Source organism: Adiantum capillus-veneris, chromosome 10 (genome assembly GCF_014529385.1).
Source record: "Adiantum capillus-veneris isolate H3 chromosome 10, ASM1452938v2, whole genome shotgun sequence".
Classification (NCBI taxonomy): Eukaryota; Viridiplantae; Streptophyta; class Polypodiopsida; order Polypodiales; family Pteridaceae; genus Adiantum; species Adiantum capillus-veneris.
Genome location: NC_140940.1, coordinates 137949999 through 137959167, shown reverse-complemented (window position 1 = coordinate 137959167; position 9169 = coordinate 137949999).

Sequence of the window (9169 nt, the reverse complement as noted above, 5' to 3'; positions counted from 1 at the left end):
ACACCTTAAGATGGAAGTAGCAAGATGATAGGGATATGAGAGGGAGAGAGAGTGTGTGTGTGTGGTGGCGAATCCGCACACCTTAACATAAGCCGAAAGAAAATGGCAAGGAACAAGAATATACCATACTCACAATGACATGTATCCTCCTTGTAATTCAACCTCCACATCTATTATCAAATTCTCTTCTATTTCATTTACAATGCATTGATATACACCAACAACTCTTCTTCATCTTCGTTTTGACAATCATACAACCAGGTTGGCATTTCCTCCTCGTAGCCAGCACTTTCGATGTGATTCAGTATCTTTTCGTTGCAATACATATACACTAATTTTTTTGCTCTGTCTGCTAATAGTCTGTTGCGAATAGTGTTGTGAACATACTTGTACATACTCCAGTTTATCTCTGAACTTGAATTTGCTGCACTTTGTGCGAGTACTTTCATTGCAAGGAAACATAAGATAGAGTAATGCTCTCCACCATTCATCATCCACCACTTCCATGCAGGTTGCTCTTTTGCCATTACCTGTACAAAATCATTCGCAAAAGGACATTCTTTTAATCTAAATGCACTCATTTCTTTGATGCAATCAATTCGGTCCTGAACGTTGGAGTAGAACGCGTTGACCACGTGATAGAAATCGCCTACCACCTCTGTATTGGACATCAGATCTAAATTCCAATACTCTGGATCGAGCATGTAAGCCACGCTATGGAGTGGACTATGAGCGCTCTTCCACCTTGCACGAAAATACTTAGCCAAAATTTTTCGTTGTTTGCCAGAGAATGGTAATCGCCACTCCTTCTCTACTATAGACTCTTTCAGCTCTTCAGGATTTTCAACACTTTGTTGGACTGACCACCATGTCATCCACACTTTGCCCAAGTTTGGTGCCCTTTTATCAAGATTGCGGATCGCAAACGTAACGGGCATCATTACATGGTATGCATCCATTACACTCTTCCACCAAGCAACCTTGTTTACATCGCCACGTAGACATGTAATTTTATCTTTCACTGTTTGTTTCTGCTCAAGCTGCCATTCATCAAAGGCTGCACAATTGAATGTGTCAATCAAAACACATGTATTACGGAGAAGTGATTCCAAGGTATAAAAGTGTGTGCAGAACCGAGTTTCAGCAGGAAGTGTCAGTATCACTAACATGCGCATCCTATACAAATCGAGCACTCTTTGTCGTTTCAAGATAAATTTCACAACCTGACATGCTGTATCAATTATTTTGACGAACCATGTGGTTTCTTCGCTAGTGTACCAATCTTTCAGCACCAAGTTCAAGCTGTGTGTATTACAACCATCGGCAAAAATGTGTGGAAAGCACTTCTTTATTAATTCACTGGCGTTTTTACAATTCTTTGCATTGTCCATGACTACTTGAACGACATATTCAACACCAATTTCTATAATTACATTAATCAAGACCTCAGAAATGTATTTGCCACTTTTAATTGCATCATAACTATCAATCGCCTTTATAAACGTTTCTCCCCTTGGACAGACCAGCATTACATTGATCAACGGTCTTCTCTGAACATTTGACTACCCATCACTCATAATCGTATATCCTGAAAGCGGAATATTCCCAAGTATTATTTTGCCAACACGCTCTTTGATTTCGATGTAACATTTGTCCAAGAGAACATTTCTTATGGTGTGATAAGAAGGAGCTGAAAATCCTGGACCAAACTCACCGATTTTCTTCCAAGCAGCCTTCCAATGATTGCTGTCTACCATGACCAAAGCACTTCCAGTAAAGAATATTGCTTTGGCGAGTGTTGTTTGTGTTTCTTCTAGAGACTGCACTCAAAAGCTTTGATGTAATGATTTTTGACGCATTTGATAAAGTCCACCTTCATTGTGATGTTTAAAAGGAGCACTGCCTGGAATTTCCTCTCCTTGCGCAGGTTGTTCTCCAAGGTTAGTTGACGTCACTATAGGATCTGCAGAGTTAATATTTGGCTCTAGGAACTCTTGAATCGAAGGCACAGAGCTATATATCTGTTGTCTCTTGCCACCCTTTTTGGCGAGCTCTTCTCTCAAACGCTTTGCAACTGCAGGTGCCTGAGAATGTTCACATTTCTTACAACTGCTTTTGGCGCTACCCAAAAAATGATCCCTAATACGTGGTGCACCGCCTGATTTTGTTGTGTGACAAAATTTACATTGCCACACTATATATCGGCCACATATGTTGTGAGCATAATCCCACTCTTTGCCAAGAGCTTTTTTATTCTTTGCCTTCTTCGTACCACTTGTGCCCACATTTTGCTCCATTGCTTTTAAATTAAAACTGAAGAGAAAAGAACAAGATGTTCAGTTTTTTAAACATTTTTCTTATTTTCAATATATATTATAATTTAAAAACCATTCAATATGAAAGTAACCATGATGCACAATATGAGATTTTCAATGCACGCTAGTCAATCCACATATCGATCACCTATATTGTGAGCAACTATACACATTGCAATGTAGTCTATGCATGGCATAATAACTATAACAATGCTATGAATCTCTCTATGCAATTATTACTATAATGATTATTTATATGTCCACTTTGATTTGCAAACAATCACATCTAGTTTTATTTGCTACAAAAAAACAAACGAAAGTAATAAAATATATGATTGGTCATTTCATGCACTAATAATCTATTGTAATACATAATGCACTCTTTGTATAAACCAATGCATGAATTGACGCAAATAAATCTTCAATATAATCACTCAATTGGGGACTACTTGTACCCAGTGAAGGATTGTAGCCCACCCATGCAACCAATCCAATATATAAAAGCTAATTTAACCCAATTAAGGATTATAGCTCTTATATTGTAAATCAACTCAAATGCAAAACTTCAAGGATCTTTATATGCCCGGTACACTAGTAGAGGACATCCGACCCTTGACTATCGACTTGTCATTTACATATGCTCATCTTCTAAAACCAATTATACAGCCCTCATTTGGACCAATGGCTTCTTTGCAATGAGCATGATTCTCCAAGTTTTCAGTTGTTTTAGTTTAGTACCTTTATGTCGGTAAACGAATTAAAATTTTTTAGAAATGGTTACCGAATTAAGAATCACGTTTGGCCCAAAAAAAGGACCTGTGACTCTGTAACCTTAGGTCAATTTACAAGGAGATGACAATACCCAGCACTCGGATACACTCCCCAAGGATATGCCTAACTAAAAGACCAGGGTTAGTGTTGGAATTAGGGTTGTAGAGAAACGCACACAGCTTGGAGAAGACGAAGGAAGCTCAAGGCACACAATAGAGAGTGTGTTACTTAGTGTGCAATGGAAAGATAGATAGCCCTAGAGTGATGGACTTATATACAATGCACGGGGGAAAAAACCTCCTAAAGAGGGAAAAAATGCCCCGACGGTCCTAGTGTGTTCACACACATCACTACCACATGTATATGGTAACAAATTCCCTCTGGAGTGATGCGGTGAACGAGAGCCGGCACATGAGTAAAGGGAAGTGCCATGCCATGAGGACATGATCAGTCCACAAAGGGGAGTAAGTCCAAAGATTTTTGGAAAGCTTCAAGCTTCTCACGAGACAATGCCTTTGTGAAAAGATCTACAAGGTTCTCCTGTGTTGGCACATAAGCCAAGCTGATCTCTCCTGCTGAGAGCCTCTCCCTGACATAGTGGTAATGCACCTCAATGTGCTTTGTGCGAGCATGAAAAACTGGGTTCCTCGCAACTGCCAATGCGCTCTGACTGTCAGTGTAGATAGTGTTGGCAGTGTCCTGTCCAACATCCAAATCAGCCATAAGGCATCTGAGCCATACACACTCAATCATAATTATGAAGACTGCCCTGTACTCAACCTCACAACTCGAAGTGGCCAAAGTAGGTTGCTTCTTGCTCAACCATGATATACATCAACTGCCAAGCATGAAACAAAAAACACTTGTTGACACTCGCGTGTCAAAACAACTAGCCCAATCTGAGTCCGAAAAAGCATGTAAGTCTGGCGGCATTGATCCCCCCTTGGGATAAAACAAGCCAAGATGTAAAGTGCCACTAAGGTAGCGAAAAATCCTCTTGACAGCCTGCCAATGCTTAGACCCTGGGCTATGCATAAATCTGCTGACCTGTGAGACTGCAAACTGAATATTCGGCCTCGTGTTGCATACATAAATGAGGCAGCCAACAACAGTTTGATAAAGAGTGACATCAACAGGATCGCCAGCATCATGTAGACTCAACTTCAAACCTGTTTCAATGGGAGTGGCAATAGGTTTGCAATCCTCAAGTCCAAACTTACATAGCAATGTCTCTATGTAACTTTTCTGACACAAGGCAATACCACCATCAAACTGCTTAAACTGTGTACCCAAGTAATGATGCAACAACCCCAAATCTTTCATCTTGAAAGTAGCATTCAAATCAGCCTTAAATTCAACAATATGTCTCTCATTTGGTCAAGTGATCAGCAAATCCTCGACATAAAGAACCACAATGAGAAGTACATCACCCTCATGCTTTACATACAATGTGCTTTCTGTTGGACTGTTACGAAAGCCTCGTTTGACCAAATGAGTGTCAGCTTTCTCATACCAAGCACGAGGAGATTGCTTCAACCCATACAAATCCTTCTTACATCTACACACTTTGTCCTCTTGTCCTTCTATGAAAAAACCGCGAAGCTGTGTTACATAAACTTCCTCAAATATGTCACCATTCAAGAAAGCAGTAACGATGTCTGATTGATGTACATCCCAACCAAAATGATCTGCCAATGCACATAGAAAACGCACAGTAGTCATACAACAAGTGGGAGCAAAAGTCTCTTCATAATCAATGCTTTTTGTTGTGCATAACCCTTTGCAACAAGTCGAGCCTTATGGCGATCGATCTCACCATCCGGCTTGCGTTTCAACTTGTAAACCCACTTTGTACCAATGGCCTTTTTGCCAGGAGGAAAATCACATAAAGTCCATGTGTCATTTTCTATAAGTGCATCATATTCTGATTGCATGGCAACCATCCAATTTTCTGAATTTTGGGCTTCATCAAAAGACAGAGGCTCCTCAACATCATGTAAGCTAGACACAGCCAAAGCATAACAATCTGATGCATAAGATGCATGGCGAGAGCCTGAACAAGTACAACTAGACAAAGGTGCATCCAATTTACTGCCATGCAAAGTGTGCACCAGCCATTTTGGCATACCTCTAGCCTGTGCATTTTCAACCCTTTCCTCATCAAGTACATCATGTACATCTGCATCAGTAATAGGTTAATCTGTAACATTTTCAGAAACCCCCATAGGCTCTACATTTGCCTCATTGGAACTTACATTTGTATTTCCACCACTCAAAAGAGGCAATAAAGTGTCATAAATGTCTTGTGAGCTTACATTACTGTCTCTAGTACATGACAGCAAGGGCTGAACAGAATCTTCCACAAACACTTATACATCCCGTGAAACCAAAATACGTTTTGTTTGTGGATGATACAACCTGTAACCTTTGCTTTCAGCACTATAACCAACAAAAATACATTTGACAGCCTTATCATCCAATTTTGTGCGCTGTGTTTGTGGCACCAAAGCATATGCCAAAAAACCAAAAACACGCATGTGCTCAATAGAAGGCTTTCTATCATGCCATGCTTCATATGGAGTAATCGACTGCAAAGTTTTCATAGGACACCTATTAAGTACATAAGTGGCACACATGATGGCCTCAAGCCAAAAAGAATGCGCCAAAGCTTGACTTTTGACCATACATCGTGCCATTTCCATCAGTGACCTGTTTTTCCTCTCATCAACACCATTTTGTTGAGGTGTATAAGGCACTGTACATTGGTGTTTTACCCCACGACTAGCCAGAAATGCATTAAATTCATGAGACATATACTCCCCCCCTCGATCGGAATGGAGGGTGTCCATAGTACATTTCAAGACATTTTCAGCCACAGCCAGAAATTGTTTGAAGCACATGAAAACTTCGGACTTCGCTTTAAGCGGAAATACCCATGCATGCCTGGAGTAATCATCAATGAAAGTCACGAAGTAAAGGTAATTGCCCAAGGACGGACTTTGCATGGGCCCACAAACATCACTATGCACAAGCTGCAACCTGCATATGGCCTGAACTGAACCATCCTTTGGAAACTTAGAACGCTGCATCTTACCCAAAATACAGCCTTCACAAACATGTTTGACAAGTGCTTCAAGAGGCGGCAAAGAAGCAACCATATCAGATTTTTGCAAACGCAGCAAACTGACAAAATTTAGATGACCAAAACATGCATGCCAAAGTTTTGCATCTGAAATAGCCCTTGAATCTCCAACAACATTTGTAAAATTTTGTCCACACTTGTCATACAAAGTGAGCTTATACAACCAACAACATAAAAGGCCAGATGCAACAATTTCATCACCAAAACTGAGATCATGAACTGTACATCTGTCATCCACAAATTTGACTACAAGTCCAAGTCTAGCAAGTGCGGATACAGACAAGAGATTCTTCTTGATCCTAGGTACATAAAGTGCATCAACAAGTGTGAAGGAACTGCCATTTGCAGCAGTAAGCACAATCTTTCCAAGTCTCTGAACTGGATAAGAGGCATTGTTGGCATACGTGATTGAATTCTCATGAGGGACATACTCGAGAGAGGTAAACAATTCACGATGTGAGGTAATGTGCTTTGTAGCACCAATGTCGAAATACCACACATATGAATCTGCAGCAACTGACAAGCATGCATCATGGACAACAGGATTGTAAGTGCACTCTGCGCTAAAAGCCCATTCTGCATCAACATCAGCAACATAGTCTCCTTTCACAGAAGACTCAACAATGGCTGCATTTGTAGTGGAACCAGCATTTGCAGTGGAACCACCCTCTTTCTTCTTAGCCTCTTTGGCCTTCAACTTAGGACACGACTTGATCAAGTGATCATTAGCTTTACAATAATGGCAATACATCTTCTTTTTGCCCTTATCACCAGAATTTCCAGACGAATTGCTGCCAGCAAAAGCATTAAAAGAACTGAAGTTTTGCCACTCGCAGCAAAACCATAAGAAGTGGTCGGATTGCTGTTACCACCCTTTCTTTGAGAAGCAATAAAAGCTTGTTCAACTGCACGCTGCCTAGTTCTATTTTTTGTGGAAAGTGACTCTTGCAACAGCAATGTGCATAATGCATCAAACTTGACAACTTCAGGATTTCCTTGAGTCATCAGTCTGCAAGTACTAGCAAAAGTCTGGTAGGAATCTGGTAAGGCATCAAGAACAGTCTGCAGAACGGAACTGTCTGAAATGACTTCACCTGCAGAAAGAAGTTGCTCATTGATATCCTTGACACAAGCAAGGAAAGTGTCCATATTATCTTCCTCATGCATAATCTTCGACTCTAGCTCTTTATGCAGCAAAACAATTTTAGCCTCATTGCGGCTTGCATAAAGACCTGCTAGAATATCCCAAGCCTGTTTTGCAGATTTTGTTGAACGAATGTGAGGAACAATGGTGCGCTTCACAGACAACGCAATCAATGCATGAGCCTGCGCATCCTTTACATCCCAACAAGCTTGTTCTGCCATAGGCAAAACAACTCTAATAGCAGCAATCCTTGCAGGAAGACCTGCAACATCCTCAGAACCAGGACGTACATCAATGCCTTGCACAATGTTCCAGACACCCTTTGACATAAGAACATGTTACATCATAGTTACCCACATAGGGTAGTTGTCCCCATCCAACCTGTCCTCAGCAGCAAACATCTTGAACACATATGTGTTGTTGTCAGCCATGGTAAATGCTGCACCTGATGTGAAAACTGCTCGAAAATAGGAGAAATGGAGTGGGAGCAACACGTGCTATATAGCACAAACCGTAGAAGACTATGAGGCACCTGTTATGTAGAAAACGACACTGACAGAAATTCTGCACAAAATGACGAAATAGCTTGTGCAGTATTAACTGTAGTTGACTTGCGAACGCTTGCCAAAGCTCACTAAAATCGGAGAAAGTGAGCAGGCGTGTGCCGGAGCAGCTGGCGACTAAGCCCGGGAGGACGCAACGTGCTTTGATACCAATTGTTGGAATTAGGGTTGCAGAGAAACACACACAGCTTGGAGAAGACGAAGGAAGCTCAAGGCACACCATAGAGAGTGTGTTACTTAGTGTGCAATGGAAAGATAGATAGCCCTAGAGTGATGGGCGTATATATAATGCTCGGGGGGAAAAACCTTCTAAAGAGGGAAAAATTGCCCAAGCGGTCCTAGTGTGTTCACACACATCACTACCACATGTATATGGTAATAGTTAGCACACTATTTACTATAGATAATTACTCCCGTCGGGCTTTTTCATTTTCCCGGCGGGCCCGCCGGGCTACTGCATATACCCGGCGGGCCCGTCGGGAAAATGAAAAAGTCCGACGGGCCCCACAGGGAAAATGAAAAAGCCTGGATGGCTAACCGGCTCTTTAGGTTTTTGCAGGTCAAAATCAAAGTCACGTTAACAATTAACGTGATCACGTGATTTTTTTGTGTAAATACTAGAGTTATTTACGTAATCACCTGATCGTGATTACGTTAATGAAATCCCTGTCCTTCATGACATTGCATGCAGGCTATGTGACATGATAGCGTAATCTCGAAGCCTAAAATGAGATAAGGATGTAGTAGACCTAGATACCAGGCATGCGCTCACGCAAATGGAAGCTGGACACGTCAGCTTTATTAGCTTGTTAACTAGGTCATATTTTTCATGCTTGCCTTGCAATTGGAACCTTTACCCTAGTCATTTCGTTAACGTAACATGATACATCTTCGTTTTAAAATCTGGCTTCTGAGTAACCTGCGTGGAAGAGCTTTTGAAACGATAGGATTCGTTTAATATAGCTCACACGCTTTTAATGCACTAGTCGTGGGATACGCACCACAGGGGTAGTGTCAAAAAGCTCTCTTTTGTTAGGGGATGCTTTTTTAAACAAGGTGAAGAGTCACGAAGGCCTACAAAGTATAAGACCCATCATCAAGGGGGATGAGAGTTATGAAGAGCAGGTATGATTGAGGGCTTACAATCACATGTCATAATTTTGTATTTTAATATAAAATTTTATTGTCTATTATACACACATAATCACAAATTGCTTATACGTTACGAAGGGTC